We start from the raw sequence: 21,358 nt of genomic DNA on the forward strand, positions 1-21,358 counted from the left end.
AAGCTATGTTGAGCCTGCTCCCAAGCAGCACCAACACATGCTCTTATCTCAGCATGTATGTCCTCTTTCTCACCCTACCCCAGAGCCAGTCAATTGGCCAAGACTATTGAGATGACCTGCAGGCAATCCGCTGTCCCTGATCTGAAGTGATGTCCCTCCCCTCCAATGGGGAGGCTGGTTGGCAGCAGGAAGTTTGCAGTGGGTTTTCTCCTAGTTCTCCAGGGCCAGCTCTCCTTTCTGCATCTGCACACTTCCTCAACAACCCCAGGGAGTAGGATGACACTGTGGCCACACCACTCATCCGTGCTCATACTTCATGATTTCTCAGCAGATTCCCACACTGATCACAGATGCTGCTATCTCTAGTGCAAGACCTAGGAGAAGTGGATGGTACAGTACTAAGATGTATTCATGGCTCTTGGATAGATCCCAGAAAGTCCTGGTCTTCTTCTGCAAGAGCTTTTACCTGTAGAGTCCCGCATGTATAACCCTATCCCCTCTACTCTTCTACATATATGCAAGACTCTCAAAAGACAATGTGAGGCACTATGAGCTCCAGTGTTAATATGCCAAAGGCAAAGAGTTGTGCACCTTCTCAGCAGACTCAGACAGCATCTTCACTCAGAGGTCCCAGAGACTAAATGAAATGAACTCATGGATGAAAAGCAGGTAAACTCAATCCAGGTAAAATAGGGATGATGCTGGAATAATCAAGAAGAAACCATTTGAAGAGCTAGCTGAAGTAATGACCTGCACTGTGGACATCTGTCATAAAAATAGTTCATTGTCTAAGGATTCTACTGTACCCTTTGGCCAAGATTTTGAGAGATATTTAGGCATTGCTGTGCTCAGTGTCACAATGCCCAACTGATTTAGGAGATTAAATCTTATGTTTAAAAGGGATTTAGGTACTTAGGAGTCTAAATCCCATGAACTGTTCATGGAATATAAACTCCTAAGTGCCTAAATCCCTGTTGAAAATTATATTTTGACTCCTATATCAGTTAGGCACTGCTGTGCTCAGCATCACAATGCCTAACTACCTTTAAAAATCTGTGCTTGTGCCTAAACATAGAGACTGCTACAACAGCAAGAAATGACTTCTTGAATTTCTTGCTAGTTAGGATATTGCTCCCATTCTTTTCTCTCTGGTGTAAGACCCGTGGGAGTAAAAGGAAACTATGGAGGAAAGGGATAGATACATTGAATTCTTTTGCTAAGTTATAAAAATTGTATAAATATTCCATAGAAGGCACTTTCTATCATTCCAATCCTTCATCTTGTCTGATCAGGAAGCCATAAATCCCACTGAAGTCAGTGAGAGACTTATATACGAAAGTACTGCAAGATCATGCATTATACGTTGCTCTGGCTCATATCATTCCAACTGTGAAAACAATGTTGACAAAAAGGAATTTTTAACTCGACTTGAACATTTGTTTCTCAGTATGGCTTGCATATTAACACTGGCACTTAAATCTAAGTAATCTGTGAATTCAAACCCCTCAGTGAGGTAAATCAACGGTGGACTTCAATCTTTACTGGTGTCGGCTGTGGATAGTTTTCTGCAAGACTGACTCAAGTTGGTGAGGAGACATTAACTGAATGGTCTTTACTACAATGAAATGTGCTATAAGTGTGATTGTTTTAAATGGAAGCATTGATTCTGTACTTTATTCAGAGCACATTATTTTTTCATGTTAGTGATTTTCAACTTGCTTTGGGCATGAGCAGCCATGATAAAGTTGATTAATGAACAAATGAACATCCTCAAGGAATATTAGATCATAGCATCTCTAATATATATACATAGCACATCCATGATAAAAATCTGAGAAGCACTTGAAGCCAAAATTTTGTAAGTTTAAAATCAACTTTTTTAATGAAGATTGTACATTAACAGATATATCCATTGTCATTACGCTTGGAATAATAGTAATTGAGAGCCCAGAAGCACATTAGAATAAAACAATTGCGTTTATTAAAAAATGTGAATTAGATCTATTGATATGTATCTATATGGTGCTGATAAACATGGGATCTAGATATTCACTTCCAGCTTCTCTTAATTGAAACCACAATGACAAGTGCTAGTTTCAAATCACTTTCCAAACAATGCTAAATAAATTTCACCCATATTAAATCTCTGGGAAAATATCAAGTAAACACTCAAATAGTAAAACACAAGATAAAAGTGTGTAACTATTAGAACAAATGCCCATTGGCTGTACAAATGTAGGAGTCAAGACACTGTATCATTCTTTGTGGAAAATTCTGGCCCCATTGAAGTTAAGGGCAGACTCCCATTGACTTCAATGGGCCCTGGATTTCACCCTTGGCTTTTAGGAATTAACTTTTTCTTGGGTTTCCCATACACTACAATTATCTAATTATGTATAAAGTGTTAATGGCTTAATTCTTCAACCTTTACTGATGTTGAGGAAGCACCTTACGCTACAACTCAGACATGCAGACTTGAAGAGTAATGTGATACTTGTGATAAGTAAGGAAAGCAAAAAATGGACATAAATTATCATAGCTTCTGCTATACTAGCAAGTGTATAAGTATTGTGTATAATGATTCCAGGAATTGTTGCTAAAGTAGTAGATATAAGGACATTTTATAAACTTTTGTGATGTCTTTCAGTTATATGTGGGCATTGCTGTAAAGGTCACAGACTGCAAAGTTAAACAACAGCTGAAAAATGTAGTTAGCCAGTCACGTTATATATCAACTAACAATGAGTTATTGAGTCTTAAAATGTCAACTAAGTGCACTAGATGATCTGTTATGCAACTGCAAAAGGACAAATTCATCTCCACCTTAGAAGGCACCAAGTGGCTTATTGTACTTCAGAACCAGTTAGAATATGATTAGAAAATATTATAGTTTTGGCTGGTGAACTTGATGCAATGAATCACAGCTGATCCTTCCATCCAAATTGTGTTTCAAGGTGATTTTTTTAATCCCTTATTTGCTCATGACAGAATATAAAGTACTGAGTGACCTTAGCCACAAATTATATGTAAATACAGATGTATGAAGTCTGAGGAATTTGGAATAAGGTTTCCTCCATTTGCATGTTAGGTTATTGAGCTTTAGCAAAAATAAATAAATAAAAATAAACAAACATTGGAAATATTTTTGAGTTTAAGTGAAGTGAAAGGATCCTCTTTCACAGTTTCTCAGCAAACTGATCCCTTTTGAACATCAGTGGCCAGATGATGCATCACATTCTATTACATTGTGTCAGTTTAACTGGGTACGACACATACATCCACCCATGCATTAAGGCAAAGAAATTAAAAAGACACATGGTGCACATGGAGAATTACATCTTCAGCATTTGTTTCATGCTTGATTATTTTTACTAGTAAATATTTTATCCAAAGTAACCATTAAAATGATTTCCTATGGAAAATTGCTTTTTCCAGTTGTCCACTTTTGAATCTTCAGGGCACCCATAAAAAGTGATGTAGCCTGGACAGCCCTCCTACACATTAACCCTCTAGAGTAGGGTTCATTGCTCCTGTTGCTTCCTAATGGAGATGCACCTGCATAAACACAGGCCAGTGGGTAAATGCCATAATTTGGCCACAAGTGATTTTTTTCTGTAGCCCTCTTACACAATAGTAAAAAGCAATATGATTTTCTTCTGAGAAGGCCAATGAAAGCATCCCAGAGTCAAAGCTGGAATTTCAACTCAGGAGTTCTTGGCTGTGAGTGCTGTGCTCCTTCCACCACTAGACCATGTTGCTTTTCCTCTAGCTGGCAGTGGTTATTTCTTTACTGGTGGTAAGGAATGTCTTGAGCTTCAGCTTAGCATGCTGAAGGAAACAAAGAATGGTATTTGGCAGAACACATTCACTCAGCAGATGAGCCCCTGAGTTTGAGAATGAAAGACAGGCTAAGGATTCTGCAGTCCCCAGGAATGATACATTAAACTGGGCAAAACAAACAAACAAATCAGTGGTTGATACTAGCCATAATCTGTTGCATAACTTTACCAGTCGTCTCTCCTTTTGGATAAACTGCAGCCTCACATGCAAAACCCAATAACAGGATGATGAGGTATTTTAAGAAGTAAACATACTTCCTTCGTTATGACTGTTGCTCTAAATGTCTAGTTCTAATCTTCTGCAAGAGCTGGTAAATGGTTCTTAAATTCCAATAAAAGAAAAGACTTGCTGATGCTGTTAGACCTGGAGCTTATCAGGGAAAAGAAAGAGCCAGCCTCAACTATTAAACCCACTTGCCAAGTCATGCAGTATTTGGGCTAAGTGCACTGTTTTCCTATAAATCCAGCAAGACCCAGATTAGTTTTGCTTTGTTTTGAAAATCTACGGTTATTTCTCAGTGAGGATACTGCGTTATTTCTTGAGTTCTGGCATATAGTCTAAGGAGCAACCTACTGTACAAATCTTCCCGAAACAAGGAAGTGGTTGTGCATGTGATGACTAGATGATACTGCAGATTTAGAAAAGCTATTGCCTTAATTTATTTTCTTTTGTCATTTAGGGTCCAATCCTGAAGTTCTTTCTCAGGCAAAGGTCCCATTGACTGGAAGTCAAATCCAGAGAAAGACCTTATCAATAAAACACTTGGGGATTTAGCTTTGCTAATTATTCAGATAAGTCTCCCCATAAAGTTTACAGAAATTGTGATAACAGAACTTATTCAAAAACAATGAAGAGTATTGTTGCTTAGTTTAGCTACCATGATATATGGTTAAGAATTCTACTCATAAATTCAGTACACGGTTTTCTCCACATTAAACCAGTTACAGTAAGCTTATTTAATCATTATATTTAAAAATTTAAGCTATCAGTTCTATCCATGGATTTTATATTATATAAATTACCCTAAATAATAGAGTGTATTGGAAACTGGAGAGCAAATAAAATAAGTTAAATGATGCTTTATCTACAGTGAAGTGGCTTAAGTAAATGCAACTGTCTTGGTGTCACTGACCTAAATAGTACACATGTTCTAGCACATGTTAGACTTGGGGCCAGATCCTCACTGGTGTAAATCAATGGAGCTCCATTGAGTTCAGCTGAGGTATCCAGCTTATATCAGCAGAGGATTTGGTCCTTGAGTTTGGAATACTATGAAATGTCTCATGGGAAAAAATGAAGGGGCTAGTCAAATGACAGATCCTAGGAATGGGTAAAAATGTCCAATAGCTGATATAAAAAACTACACTGTAATTTCTACAGAAGCATATATGCCACTGATAACAGTAATAAATCAATTCATGAATAAATATCTAACATCCTTTTTTAAGTGACATATTATAAGTACTCAGAGAAGGTGACTCTCTCTGGAGAGTGGCAAAATTAACAGTCTGCTGATTTTTTTATTATTATTGTAATTATTTATTTAGGATGCTTTCTCCAATATGGATACAAAGGCAGATGTGGAAGAAACTTTCTAGTAACTGATATGGAAATGATCCAGCATGTTGTGAAATCATTATTGATTTCAGGTTAAATATGCTAAAAATAACAAAAACAACACACCAAATTTTAAATATTACATCTTTACCCGACAGCTTTTAAATCACAAATCAATAAAAAACAGCTTTCTAGATTTGGAGAAATTAAGATGAATTGAAAAAGATTCCAAGTATATATCAGTAACAATACCCTCATGGGGATGCCACACATTTGCCTCTGGATAAGTGGGCCATCTTCTGCACAGCTATTTGCAGGTTTTAAGCAAGGGTCATGGGTGATGGAACTACTGCATTTGGTGTGGCGGGAGGGGCGGGATGCAGGAGAGAATGGTCTTGTAGTTAGAGCTCTGGACTGGGATTCAAGCTATCTGGATTCAATTCCTGGCCCTACCACAGACTTCTTGCGTGACCTTGGGAAAATATTTCTGTGCCTCAGTTCCCCATCTGTATAAAGGGGTTACTTTTAGTAATACTTTTCTTCCATGCATTTCTGTCTTGTCTGTTAAGACTGTGAACTCTTATGGGCGCGGAGTGATTCTTATTATGTGTTCATATAGCATCTAGGACAAAACAGACGCAATTTCAGTTGAGGCATCTAGGTGCTATGGTAACAGCAATCATTAAAAGGAGGATACATCCAGCACCAGGTTAAAAGGCACAAGGTGCCTCCATCTGGGGAAACAGTACCCACAAGAAGAGACCGGTCAACTTTACAGGGCTATCCTTAATGACTCATCCACACTAATAGAAGTGATGCTTGCAATCCAAGAGCCAATAGAACACACACACAAGGACAGTAAAAGCACAGTAGCCATGACAGCCCAGCTTGGATGGCTGTATTTAAATTAACGAGCAGATTAAACTGGCAATAGAAAATTTAAATCTGGTTAAACAACCCTATGGCAAATATAGTAATAATAAAAATCTCACAAGCCAACCTCTCCCACTTCATATGTTCATTGGATATGCCCTCTGCTAATCCCTTGCAGATAAGACTAACATCCAGCATACATTATCATTTAGCTGGGACTACTGAGCACTCACTTATTTAAAAAATATGCACAGAAGTTGCCCAGCTTTAGGTGGTAGGGGCCTGTTGCTATGGGTAAGGGACAGCAGTGATCAGGCAAGAGAGAGGCTGAACGAGCATGGAGATCTCCCAGGAACACAGTCTCTGTGTAGGAGTGATGTTGTGGAACTTTCTCAGATTTGTGACAGAAGGTTCCTCAGAAGGTTCCTCAAGGTTTCCATCTTTCTAGCTGGGGGGCAGGAACCAAGGTGCTTCTGAGAAGGGCAGGACCAGGCAGTACCTGCTAAGGATCTTTGCTATCTTTTTTTCTTTTGCCTGGTGTTTTCCCTGAAGTCTTTACCCTGAAGCTTGGGGCAGTCAATAAATACTCATGGACTGAGGGCCCTTGTCTCACCAGCAATGACAGTGCTGAGGATAAGCTGAGAACTCTGGCTGAGTCCTCCATTCCCCTAGGAGTTCCAGCTGATACAGATGTGTTCTTGTTGCTATGGCAATCAGAGCAAAAACAAGAGGTCCAGTAGTAGGCTTTAGGGCAGTTTCTGTCCTATGTCAGTGTTGCAAGTGAGGTGATAAAGTGTTTACATCGGCCCTCCTCATGCACTGTAGGAAAGACTGGCAGGGCTCACAAACCCCGTATGGGTTGCTTGCCTTTAAAAATTACTTAGTTCAAGTTGCTGGAATAACCTAAATACCAAGGGGGAAATATACACTGGAATGTAAGGAATCAGGCTTGCATCTTCCATAAACAATTGCAAGACTTCTGGGATCAATTTATTGAAAAAATTACCATTAGTGGCTTCAACCTGACCTTAGATGTTCAGGCACGCATTATCCTGACCTACTTCTGTAACTTATTTATGGCATACATTCATACAGTACACATGCACAGTAACTGCTTGTGTAAGCCACATGGTGATAGAGCTCCTCGTGCCATCCAATAACTCAGTCAACTCCTTAGAATCTGGAAGACGAAAGCTGGCAACCTGATATAGGTGTAGCATTAATCCTTTATTAATTTAAAATAATAATTAAAACTGGATCAATTCTGAAATATGATTTAGAAATTCCTGATTCTTTAGCATACGCCCTGGATCGAGTTGACTAGTCATTACTAGCTGACTAGTACTAGTCAGCTAGTAATGATATCAAGTCCTAGTCTGCAGAACTTCCAGCTCATAGTCTGTAAAAGATGTGGTTGAGTTATTGCTTCGTGCTGACATGTTCTCAGCTAAATCCTAATCTGAAGTTTTGCTGAACAACCTCCTGCAGCCTTCAATTACCACTGCAGAACTTTAGAATTGGATCAGTGATGGCTTTTCTGACCAGAGGAACATGATGATGTGATTTTTATTGTACTCAGCCAGCCATGGAGTGCTAGGTTATACTGTAATGAGCTTTAATACTTGTTTTTAATTATAGCTTTACAGTAAGGTATAATGATCAATAAAGCAATGCCTCGTGCCTGAGTTTTATAAGATATAATGACCATCATTTCTCTAGGAAGAACCACTGAATGGAAAAGAAAAAAGAAACACCATAAAACAAAACAAAACACCATAACCTAGCTGACCAAACTCACTTTACTTTTAAAGAAACAAAAGTTCTACAGTTTTCCCAGGTTTGCGATCATGAGTAGAGCTGGTTGAACAATTCGTTGAATTTAATCTTTTTTTTTTTCCCCTGTTTGCAAATTGTCTGCAAACAGGTCTTGATTTTTGCACATATTCTTTATTTGCCATTATTCAACAGAGCTATTCCAGCTTTTGGGCTGCTTGTGAGCCAGTCTGCGGCAGAATTCATGTGATTATTACTCATTCGTAATTTGCTGTTCATGTTGTGTGATTGGTCACCCTGGTATCACAGAAGTGTTTCTCTTCCCTGTTGGGTAACCTAATTTTTATTAACAGTGCCTTATTAAATCCACTGCGGTTTTGAAACTCTCTAGAACAAAGAGGGCGGATTGGCTCAACTGCAGGAAGACTTTTGGGGTTTTTTGGTTTTGTTTTTTTCTGAGAGGTATGCAGCACGGCCTGACAAATCCAGCTATGTGTGAGGCACAGCAGCAGCACCAACAGTGTCACAAGCATACAAAGCTAAATACCCATAAAAGGTCATCATCACCAAGCACGCTCTTTCTGAGGGCACATTCAGAAGGTAAGACAATACACTCCCCCATTACTGAATACTAGCTGGACAAATGCCCTGGTGCTTGACCTACTCTCTTTCCCCCATGTGAAGGCCAACGGCTTCTCAAAATGCCAAGAAATCCTTTTATTTCCAAAAGGCTATGTCAAATATATGTCCTGCACTAAACGTTGCAATTCAACAGCCTTCTGAGAGCTGTGAGGCTGGCGAAGGTACAACTAACCATAGATATGTGGACCAGTGCTCCTAGCACTCACTGCATGTCTATCAGGGATCAGATCTGTACAGTAAATTTTTATATGGTCAATTGTCTTGTCTTCTCTTGTCTTGCCTTGTCCACATTTTGAGTACCTGGTGTGGATTAGTGGTAGAAAAGCGCAGGAAAGAAAAAGCTGCGTGGGACCTGAGAAGAGAGGTATGGCTAATTTCCAATGAACTGTTTAAAAAGCAGATCCTCGTGAGCTATGGATATTAGGGAGGAATCACGGAGAGTTGCAATGAGGATTGTGGTTTGTACAGTATGTTGCTAATCATGAGTGATGAACACCAAGATGTTACATAAGGTATTATAACTAATCCCTGAAGTTTCCTTTAAAGCTCTCCCTAGGCTTTCAAGCTTAGCAGCCATTTTTTTATTTTTTTTTAACTGAGCTTGCTCAGCTCAACTGGCAGGTTTTTCCAAACCCTTCCATTTTAAGCCACCCAAAGTCATTCTGAAGTCAGGCTTCCTGTTTAGCTATAACAATGACTCTTCATATGAAAATGTTTCCTCTACATCTGAATTTTTTTACATAATATTAAAGGTGCTGCAAAGTTTATTCAAGAAATATTTATTATGAAAGACAGTTATGGTGCAAGTTAATATTCAAAATGCAACTTGCAAATTCCAAAGGTCTCAATCTGTAAATGCAGTCATTTAAAAAAAAATCTCTTCACATATTCATGTTGTAATATTTTACTCCTTATGGATTTTACCATGATCTGTCTCATGCTTTTTTTTCTATAAATATTGTCTGGCATCCCTAATACACTTCACTCTAAACAGATTTTCTTCATCAAACCAAACTTGGTGACTGACCTTCCTCAAAATAATGTACACATGGCTTGGCAGCAAGGGGACTATTCATGGTGGTAAGCACTATGCTCAGTAATAAGCTTTTGTAGGACTGGAGTCTTAAGCCTTAAAGGTAGCTCCCATTTGTCTCCCTAACCCTCGTCATTATCAGAGTGAATTGATACTTTTGGTATAATACCAGTTGGACATATTGGTTCAGTAAATACAGTAGGCTATATTACTAGTGAGCAACTTAAATCAAGTCACTGAAACTCACTAACGGGATACATAACTTTGAGCCTTATTGATAATTAAATGAGAACATTCACACAACATTGCCTGTATTGTCAAAGTCCTGTCCCAGAATTCACTAGACTCAATGTAAAATCTGGGATCAATTACCTGAGGTCAGTCTCTTCTCTGGTTGCTCCAAAGGCCTTCAAAGAGTCCTGTGGCACCTTCATCGAAGAGGGTATTCACTCACGAAAGCTTATGCTCCAATAGGTCTGTTAGTCTATAAGGTGCCACAGGACTCTTTGCCGCTTTTACAGACCCAGACTAACATGGCTACCCCTCTGATAATTGACTCCAAAGGCCTGGTAAGACATCTCCAGGGCATTACAACAAATGCAAAATAGAGGCCTGTTAAGAAAGGTAAATATATAGGCAGGATCCACATTGGGAAAGAGGGGCCAACAAAGCCAGGAGCTATCCTTGCACATGGAAGAGGATAGCCTTCTCTATGGTTGCCCAATATCTTTGTGTTTAGAAGGATGCATGGACTCCAAAACTGAGACTTCCCCTAACCTCTCCTACCAGAAGGTAAATTTCTTATGGACATTTCTTCACTCATTAACCCAACCTTGCCTAAGATTTGGCTGCCAGAGGGTGAAATTCCTCAATGTCTGTTCATGGCTGTGTATACCAGCTCTCTGTAATGGATAGAATTAGAACTGCTTAACTGTGCTTTTGGAGCAAGAAGATCTACAGTTCCATCCCCAGTGGTATTGTTAAGTTACAAGTGACTATGGTGTACAGCATAGTGACAGCCTTGAAGCCCTAGGTGCCCTGTATGTTAACAACTAAGTTTATTTTCCGGTTGTGAAGTGACAATTGCTCATGGAGAATTGTCTGTATCTGTTTCATTGATTGAACTGGAAACTGTGTCTTTTGTCTCAGTTAAGTAGATTCTTGACTAGCAGATGTACCAGAAGTCCAGCTCCAGCAAGTTCATCTCAACAAGATGGCATCCAAATGAGCAGGTGCTCTGTCACTACCAATTCTGATCTCAGCTATACTGGTATATCTGTGCACTAACTCCATGACTACAGTCACATTACCTCAGGCTTACACTGTCATCAGAGTGTTGCCCAAAGAGATTAAAGAGTTATTACGGTCGAAATCCCTGAAGCCTTTAAATTAATGCAGAATTGCAATAAAGATGTGAAACTATAAACAACCTACATTATGATTGTTAGAGAAAAGAAATATGAATCAAAGAAGACAGCATTACTGCTACATAAAACACTGGTATGATTCCAGTGCTGATCACCATGCATTAATTTTTCTTAGAACATTGGGAGACCCCAGAAATAATGTGACTCAAAACCTTAATTGACAAAAGAAATAGTTACTTTTACTGGATTAAAAAGATTACTTGAAGATCATCAGGACAAGAAAATTGATCCAAATAAATGTTACATGTTTGAACAAAAACGTTTATTGGATGTAATGTTTGCCAAAAAGTAATAAATTAAGGAGTAAGGGAAAAAAAACCACCCTTTTAGGCAAAGCATAGTTCAGAAAAAAATATAATTAATATATGGAACCTGATATAGTGAAACTGAAGTAAAAATTCATACATTATTCATAGGCTCATGAATGGTTTTCACAAGACTACTACTATAGACAGAATCTGTCATGCCACTTTGGAAATGAATTAAGATAAACTGCCACCTGAGTTTGGAATGAGGGTATTCACACAGGGGTTTAATGTGGTTTAACTAATCTACTTCAAATTCATATCATTAGTTAATTCAGATTAATTTTCCTGGATGTCCCCATGTAGACAAACTCAAAGATGTTTTCCATGCAATACTAATATCCACTATGCTGCCCAATAAGATCCTTAAGCCTTTTCATCGGACAACTGAATATGAAGGCTATAAAATTTACTTTTTAAATCCATATGGTTCTTTAAAAGATTCTATGTGTGTGTTTTCACTATACAGATGAGTGAGCCACAACTGCAATATATAAATATCCTACTTCCTTTCCTCTTTGCCTCCAGGTTTGCATACACAGTTCTGCATATACAAGTTTGCATATACAGTTTTAGAGAAGCAAGTGCTGTCATTATGGAGTGGGGAAAATAATTAAAAGTATGAAGAAAATTGGTTTTAGAGAAACATCAGACATCCCAAAGCTCAAATAAATTACTTATTGGTCCCAAATATTGTATCACATTAGCTACCTTGTGTACTTCTTAAAAAGGACACTGCCAGACTGGTAGGGTCAAAATCTGACCTGTACTATATATAGAGGTATAAATATAGATACAGGCCCAGAGTAGACTATGTCCCACAATTGCTACCTCAATGTAATTTCTTTTGACATTTACTTGTTTTCAACAATTTACTTGATACACCTGCTTTCTTTATTTAAAAGTTAAAAAACAAAACAAATAAATAACCCTTCTACCCCAAAACATGCCAGCTGCCTCTCTGTCATCCAACAGTTCAATAACAAGTCGATCTGTGAACACAAACTATTTAGTAAGCAAACTGATTCCATTTCAAATAATTTAAGAATTTTTTTAATATAAAAAGCACCTTTATAAAATCCGCATAATAGTCCAGTTGTGAAGTGACTCACACCTAATATCTTAGCAATAAAATATTTCTTCCCACAATTGTGACCTAAAAATGTCAATGGTATCTACTAGCGGTTCATATGGTAATCATTATTATATACTGTTTGCACGATAGTAGCACTCCAAAGGCTACAATTAGGATTGGGACTCTGTTGAGATAGGTGTTATAAAAACACCTAGGAAGACATGTTTACTGTCCTGAAAAGTTTACAACCTGTTTTCATTGTGAAGTGTAATGGGGAATGTGTTAAATCTCTCTTTAAGACTGTGTTTCTCTTCAGTAGACCCTAGTAGCCAATCTACCTCTGGTGTAATGCCAATAACTTCAGCGGAACTTCATCAGGAATGAACGTAACTCTCTGTGTCAAAAAGACATTTTGTATTACCTTTAAATGTAGCTATTTTATATGACTGATAGATCTTTCAGACAGTACATTGAAACAGAGGTCCTGTTTCTTCTGCATGAACATCAGAAGCCTTGTCCATGTTAGAAATTGAGATGTGCTTTAAAACTCAGCCAAGCCCTTCTACCTTCATTTTACCTTAAGCCACTGTTGAACATTTTTTGTCTCCTGATGTGAAGCATCCTAGTGCATAGGGTTCAATACCAAATGCACCTTGTTAGATCATACTGTATTAGGAATTCAATACAGTTTATCTCTGTTCATACCAACCACTAAATTTGGTCAATCACTTTGCAGCCAGCAGCAGAGGCAGGAGCAGGAAGGAGCTTGTTTGATCCATTCATATCAAACATGGATCAATTCCTACATGGATTTAACATCAGGAGAAACCCTTTCTCTTGCCAAAACTGACATGGAATATTTGACCACTCTATCCTCAGATTTTTTCCCCCCAAAAATGTTTCCAATGCTGCTTCTTCCAGTTCCTCAAGTGATAGTAATGAAGGAAGTGTTAGTGTAGAGAGGGTTCCAGGAAATCACCAGTATCTTAAACACCATATCATCTAAAGCTGCTAAAGCAGATCTACATGAAACAGTGGTTAAAATGCCGGCAGCTACCAATGCCTTGACCACATTAGTGCCCTAATGTTGTTACCACCAGTGAGGCTAAAATTATGGTGACAACAGCGGGCATTTTGGGCAAAGAAGTCTACTTCAAGTAAGACCAAAGAGAAGATTATAAGCTCTTTTTGCTCTGTGTTTTGTTCTGGCCCATCAGATGCTCAGACACCATGTTAATAGGTGTGGCATAAAAAGATATATAGACAGTATCCATATAGATAGTAGCCACTGAGTTCATTACAACTAATAATAACAATACCAGTGTTGCCAACATTAGTGATTTTCTTGCAGATCTTGCAATGTGCGGTATTTTTCCTAAAGTCCCAGCTTTTACAGACTTTAATGGAATTACATGATTTGGTGGGGTGGAGCCCCACCCTCTGAGAAAAGGGCTGAACCAGGCCAGAGAGGCTGCACAAACCAGCAGCCAATCAGTGAAGGCCTGGGGAGAGCCAATCAGGACCGGGAAAGGTCCTATATAAAGGCTGCCCAGTTAGGGAGTAGGGCAGTCTCTCCCTGACTGGTAACGGAGGAGGACTGGCTCCTGAGTGGAAAGGTAGCACTGTGGACAGAGCAGTGCTGGGGAGCTCTGGCTAAGAAAAGCCCCAAGCTGCAGGCCTTGCTACAAAGGGCTGAGCAGGTGCATAGGGAGAATAGTTTGACAAGGGGAGAGAAGGAGGGCAGTGAGGTTGCCGCTAGAAGGTCCCTGGGTCGGGACCCAGAGTAGCGGGTGGGCCTGGGTCCTCCCACTTGCACTACACCTGGCTGAGGAGGAGCATGGCCTGATACAGGCTGTGGCTGGCCCCTGCGACAAAGGGGCTAGACTTTGAGGCTGCAGTCGGCTGCTAGAGCTGGTGTAGATTGAAGACTGCTGATAACACCAAACCCCTGAAAGAGGGTGAGACCACAGTAGTGGGCACTGCCAGAGGGCAGTGTCCTGAAGAGGATGCTGCTGAGCGGGGAGCAACATGGGTCCCCGAAGCAACAGAGCAGACAAAGGGCAAGGCAACACATGCAAAAGGTACTCCATGACTAGACAGAACTAATTCCCAGAGCAACAAGTGGGAGGTGCCAGCGGTGGTGAGTCTTGACCCTGTCAGACATGAACAGAGTATTTGGCCTATATTGTTCAGAAATGGATTAGCTTTGACAAAGATTTTGTGGGTGAGTTTAAATTCAAAATCTGTTCTTAAGTGCCATATGATTTAAATCTTATGCGGTGAACTGTTTTCACAAGATTTCCACCATTTTTCCCAGCATCATGATTTTCACTATTACTCTCATGGGATCTTGGCCATAGGCAAATGGGAACTGGAAAATTGTACCCTTTCAGAATTGGATCCAACCCTGAAACAAAATTGTGGTGGTAGAGATTCAAAGATGAAGACATGCAAAACTTGAAAGGTTTCAGATTCAAGGTTCTAACTTATCCTTGTATTCAACCTACATTTATGATGACTGTGTCATATCAGCAACTGTGTTGTTCTGGCAAAGGAACCAACAAAACTGCAGGTCAGGATCTTGGAGACCTAATGACTGTCTCATATTTTGTTACACTACTGAGCTAATTACATTTTTAAACAGCAGCTGTATACCCCTTTCCTCTTCTGGGAACTTAGATACATGTTCTTTCATTTCCAGCCAAACCTTCACAGTTCAATTAATCCCAAAGTATTCGAGAAAGTATCTACATTTGCTTGAGTTGTGAGCAGCTTATTTGCTGAGTTTAGCAACGGGAGGCCTGAAGTCAATCAGTTCAGCTTTACCTATCCATGGGAATGCAATACAGTATGTTATGAGTATGGGAAGGTAAATTGCCCAGTAAGGATGAAATATCTGATCAGGAAAATCTGTAGGTCAATTATCTCATTGTCTGCACATCAGCGGCAGAGCGTTGTAATTCATAGTATTTAGAATATTGCTCTGGCATTGTGGATCTGGGAGGAGGTTCTTGATTTCTTGCACATAATTCAACTTCAATCAATAATTATTCCCACAGCTGGATAGTAACATGCATTCTCAGCTCAGGAGGTTTTCATATTCCATATTAGGAAATGTGTATCTGCGTGTAGAAGGAGATTCCAGAACAAAACATCCCACACATGATCTAAATTAAGCCAATGCAAGTTCTTAGTTTTTAACAAAAGTTGCATGTTCCACATACTAAACACTTATTTGTCTCCCTCTTCTTGTCTGTATTTATTAATCGAGCACCATCATTTCTTATTTTAAAATGCTTACAAGAATATACCACAGCAGGGTTCATTCTCTATGAAGCCACCATAGGAACATCTCCCTCTTTCAGGCTTCTATTGTGTCCCAGCTTGATCCCCTAAATGCAACAAAGCAATAATGCCTCTTTCCTCTACTCTCCACATGGCTAAGCCAATTTCAGGTCACCAAAACACAGGGTATAAATATGAATTGAGATGGACTGTATAAAACTGTCTGAAATCCTCCTGGCGTTGTATACCTTTATATCTCTCCTTGGATTCACTAAATAGTTCTTTTTTTTTTTTTTTGAGCTAGGTTTAATTGATATGGCCAAAACTCACTGCCTGGAAGTAAGGAAAACAACGACAAACACCCTACTGTATATTTTACAGCTAAGTCGTAACTGGAGATTGCATTTTACGAGAGCTCCATAAAACCTCTTCATTGATTTCAGAGCTGTGAAATATACATACTCAAAGTAAAAAAACCAGGAGTCATTTCCAGGCAATTGACATTTAGGGCTGGATTGTGCCTTTAAAATGCAGCCTTAAATAAGGAGCAATGCAGAGCCACACCTATCTCAAACAGATTATCTCGCTGGGCTCTGTATTGACTAGGGGGATTGAGTAGTTTGCATCTATTGTTATAGTCAGAGTTCACAATATATTACAGTCACGATTAGAGTTACTGCAGGTATTCACACAAGAAACTTTTTTTGAATGTGAGAAGAGCCGGAGATTCAGATTTGTCCAAGTGTAGTTTGAAGGTTGTGCTATAGGGTGCTCTCGGGCACTCCTGGGAGCCCCTTGTTAAAAACCCCACCACCTGGTCAACATTTTCAAAACTTGTCTCCCTTAATCAATTTTAAGGCACTCACATAAAAGTGGCCAGACTTTCGGAGGTGCTGAGCTATCCAGGATAATTCCCTTTGACAACACCTCTGAAAATCAGGTAACTTAGCTTGGTACCTAATCATGGACATAAGTACTCAGATGCTCAAGTTTGAAAAATTCACTTACATCAGGTTTTGCCCTTATATTTTTCAGTGACAAAGTGTAAATATTTCCTGAAAGAGAAGCTTGATATAAGTTTGTTTGCCAAGTTGTCTTGTGCACTATCTTGCTTATGGTGAGAAGAGAGCAGTTTTGTTTAATCAGAAAAAGAAATTGCTACATTCCTTAGATCTTAGTCTCTGATAAACACTGTGTCCTTGTATTTGCACATAAAGAGAAGAAGGTTAAGAGAGAAAAGTGTGTGGATGCCCCTTGTGGCTGTCTGCTGCATGGGAATCCAGGGAGGGAATGCGATCCCTACTCTATCTCACAGCTTTAGCACCCCTGCTCAGAAGCAATTCATAGAGTGAGTGTGTGTGTTTGTGCATCTGAATTCATAGGTGTGGGAACTAGAAACTGACTTGAATTGGATTCCATTGTATACAGGGTTTACAATTTGGTTCAATGGCTCTAATCACCCCCGCTATACAAATTGTTCCAGCACCCCTGCCCAAATTTCAAACTAAAAAATGTTTGTCTCTAATTAGACAATTGGCAATAGTAGTATCAGTAAAGATAGTGCCATAAAGGGGAAGGGAAACTACTTTTACCTAGTAAATACATCCCCAACTGGGTCACATTTAGCTTTTGTTGATTGTCAATAGGGTTGCCAATTTTGGCTGGACATATTCCACATGACAATCTTTAAATGAAGATTAATCCTTAATTCCCAGAGACTCCAGGACAATCCTGGAGGCTTGGCAACTGTAACTGTCAAAGAAGTAGGTCTCAGTAAGAAATCGTTAACTAACTAGTCCTATGATCCTGAAATGTCTTCTCCTCTCACATACATATTTTCAGCTTATTAGAGTGGCAACATGACAGTAAAAAAGAATGGGGTGTATTTCTGCTCTTGTATAGTAAGAATCACATTTAGATGGTCTGAGTCAAGGTTTTATAGTCAGATAACAGAACAAGGAAAATGGCCTTCTTCTACGACTTACCAAATAATAAAAGGAAAATTTAAATAGCTAAGCTGGATATAAGGGACTCTGCAATGCTTCACTGAATATTAGAAAATATGGCTGATAATGCCTGCTTTTTCTTGGTCTCATGTCTTTCTAAATAAACAAATGACCAAATGTTAGAGGTGATCTGACTTTATACTGGGTGGAAGTGTGTGTTTTCACCATTATCTCCTTTACTGCTTCATATATAAATCCAAACTGGATAGCATCCAATTTCTCATCACAACAGCCTCTGGAAATGAAAGAGCCTGAATAGAGGAGGAGATGAGCTGCTTTAAATGCTTTTTCATAGTTTTTCTCACTGCTATGAAAGCGCCATTAGAAGCTGCAGCTTGCTTGTTTTCTGACTCTCTTCTAAAGTATTGAACATATAATTGCACTGAAAACCTGGGAGGAGGAAAGTATCATTGTAAATCAAATATGGAAAACACATTTTGTACTTTCTTGAGAAATGCCCACTCGATCATTATTTATTCAGAAGAAAAGGTGTCTCTTTAAAGGGGAGGGTGTGATTAAAATGTCTGAATGTCTATATATTTGAATAGATTAGTCCTTCATAAGCTATTGTGTGAGTCTATTTTGTACTGTGGAAGTGCTATGCCTGTATTGTCTGCCTTAGCCACAATCCCCCATTACCAAAATATAACAAACAATTACCTTATTGCTACATAATTAGAAGTCTTATTTTATTACCTTTGCTGAGATAATGAGGTGGAGAAACAAAAGCAGCAATGGGGGAAATTTGCGATATAATTGTGATCTTGGATGCACAGGACATATTGCAGTATATTCAGCTACTCTGCTAATGTATGCTTTGGTTCCACAAACTTTGGTCTAATATCTGATGTTGTCCAAAATCAGAGTCTCTCATCTATATATGAGAATAATTGTTCTTTGAAACAGCTGGACATGGTCTTAGACCTTGCTGTTAATGCATGTACGATGGCCATCCTGTTGGCAGACACACTGGAGATTGAAGTGAGGTGCTCCAGGGCTAAAAGAATGAACTGCTACAGCTTGAGGTAAAAAGCCAAACCTCTGTAGCGAGGGGCTGTACCAGCTCATGTCCTCTGTGGAGCGGCAGAGAGAGGGACCCATAACACATACACTCGCCAGTGGGTTACATATGCGGTTAACAAAACAAAACAAAAAATCCCCCCCCCCCAACTGTGGATTCTACATATTTTAAAACTCACTCTATTCTTGTGTTTTCTCATGGGATAGCCGCTTTCCCCAGGACCTGACCTCTGTGAAGTGCAGCAAGCCGCTGGGGAGATACTTCCCACACTCTGTTGCAGAAGCCACTGATGTCAGAATAGATCAGCCTTTAACCATGATCATATGACAAGAGTGAAACTCTGTGCAGTCCTGCTCCCTGTCATGTGACTAGGACCAGGCAATAAAGATCACTCTTTTTCTTACTCACTACCATGTGTCACACCATAATTCATACACCTAGGAATTGAGGGTGATGGGCACTTTTTGGGAGGCCCGCAGCAGCTTCCAGGATTCAATCTAGGTATTTGCATGGCCCTCATCACCACAGCATCTGAGGTCCTGTCACAGGAGACAAATATATATAATTCCCAGTAAGTTTAATGGGTATTAGATTTGTGCATTAGGCAGAGATTAGATTCTAGCATAGAGAGAGAAATGTGGATTCTGTGCATGTAAATACACATTTCTTTAGAGTCTCCTCTGTAACCATATTCCCTTGTCTTTCTGCCTGAAGTATTCATTATATCATGTAAAGATTAAAGATCCTAAATAGTTATTTTGAACCTCTGTCTGTTATATGAATGCTCCGTCTCCTCATTTCCAATTTACTTCTGGAACCTCAATGAAAAATCCTTACCAGTTTATAATGAAGTAGATTCTTTAGATTCATATCCTGTGTAAATTTGTGAAGCCATGTATTTCAAATGGATTTCTTTCTGCAAGTGGAACACAGATAACATTGGCCCTCAAGCCTTTCTCCAGTTAAATCTGCATTAAAGTTCAGCGATACAAAAGTGGCATTTGCATGTGTGGCCTTTGTTTCAGAGATTGACAAAATAGATGGCCTTTCCAGAAAATGAAAAGTGACTGTGAAAAATGACATTGGGACTAAACACGGATTTTGCTCCCTCTTGTGTCAATGGGAGTTTCTCCATTTACTTTAATGGAAGCATAGTCAAGCAAATGTTGTACCAATAAAATAAAAACCAGCAGGATCTTATTAAAGGGAAAAAGGCAAAATACCACATTTAATGTGAATACAGAAAGAATCATAGTAAGCAGTTAGTTACAGCTATAACATTCCATTCAATCTCATATTTATTCACACAGGTTCTGCAAGGTTGTTATCATAGTTACCAGCCTTAGAGTTGCTCATGCCAAGCCACTGGCCAGGTGGCCTGGACATGAGGAGGGAGCAGGGCCTTGTCAGATGCTCATCTGATGCTCCTGGAAGTTGGTTTGCAGAATCAGACCCCCAAAGTTCTCACTTTTTAAAGTCTCCTTTTATAAGAATTTCTTCCTAGGCCAGTCTATGGGAATTGCTTCATCATGTTATTGCTGAATCAATCAGCAGATGGCACATTCCTGACGGCTCCCTGCTGCTAGATGTTATCTTGTTCTTTGGTTCTCCCATTCTTGAGGCTGTTGGGTGGATTCCAGTCTGCCCTCCAGGGGGTCCTCTGGTTATTTCCACTTGACGCCTTCTTCAGCCGATGGACACTGGATTCTTAGGCTGGCACCTCCCTGATCATTGTTATTATCCACACCAAGCATCCCCACATACATCCTGTATCTCTATTTTAATCACAATTGTTAATACAACAAAAGGGCAGGGAGTCTCTGGGTGCTGTTTCTGTTGTTAGAGTATTGCTTTGAGTCTCTCTCTCTGTGAATTGCTTTGAGAATAGACTCTGTCTTTGGATGTACTAACACAATTAGCAGCTTGCAAGTTTCACACATAGAGGGAGAGAAACAGTACCAAAAACCAAGAGACCTCTTAATTAGTAATACCCTGGAATTTAAACTATGGGGAATCAAACTCATTTGTGATTTTAATACAGAACTTCTTTAATATGATCCAACACCTATTGTGTGGAAAATCACTTGATTTTTCATTCTGCCTCATCAGTACAAATTTTGCACTCATGGGGTAAACTCCCAAAGCCCTTACTCAGCTTTCATTCACCCTGACTCATGTAAAATTCCTACTTATACCAACAGTAAATTTCACTGTGTAAGATAGGATGGAGTATAAATTATGTAGCCAGTGGTCCCTCTGAGATCTGTATATGGAGAAGTCGCTCCACTCATGGATCCTACCAAGCCCCCATGATAGGAAGAAGGTCAACCATCTCTGTGCAATTGTGCAACTCCCCATTAACCCTATTCCTGAACAGGTGAAGGGATCTCCACAAGTCTGTACCTATATGTGGGCAGACCACAGTGCTGGAACAAGAAAAGGAGTACTTGTGGCACCTTAGCAACTAACCAATTTATTTGAGCATAAGCTTTCATGAGCTACAGCTCACTTCATCGGATGC

At 39.3% G+C, this 21,358-nt stretch overlaps 1 long non-coding RNA gene across 1 annotated transcript in view; it reads right to left on the reverse strand.

The window, feature by feature from the left end:
- Positions 1–19,110, reverse strand: part of LOC140917202 (uncharacterized) — a 46,534-nt gene extending 27,424 nt beyond the window's left edge. The window contains exon 1 of the long non-coding RNA XR_012160741.2: positions 19,016–19,110. This is a non-coding gene — a long non-coding RNA (uncharacterized LOC140917202). The remainder of the gene's footprint in view (positions 1–19,015) is intronic.
- Between the last annotated feature and the right edge of the window lie 2,248 nt (positions 19,111–21,358).

Source organism: Lepidochelys kempii, chromosome 9, assembly GCF_965140285.1.
Source record: "Lepidochelys kempii isolate rLepKem1 chromosome 9, rLepKem1.hap1, whole genome shotgun sequence".
Lineage (NCBI taxonomy): Eukaryota > Metazoa > Chordata > Testudines > Cheloniidae > Lepidochelys > Lepidochelys kempii.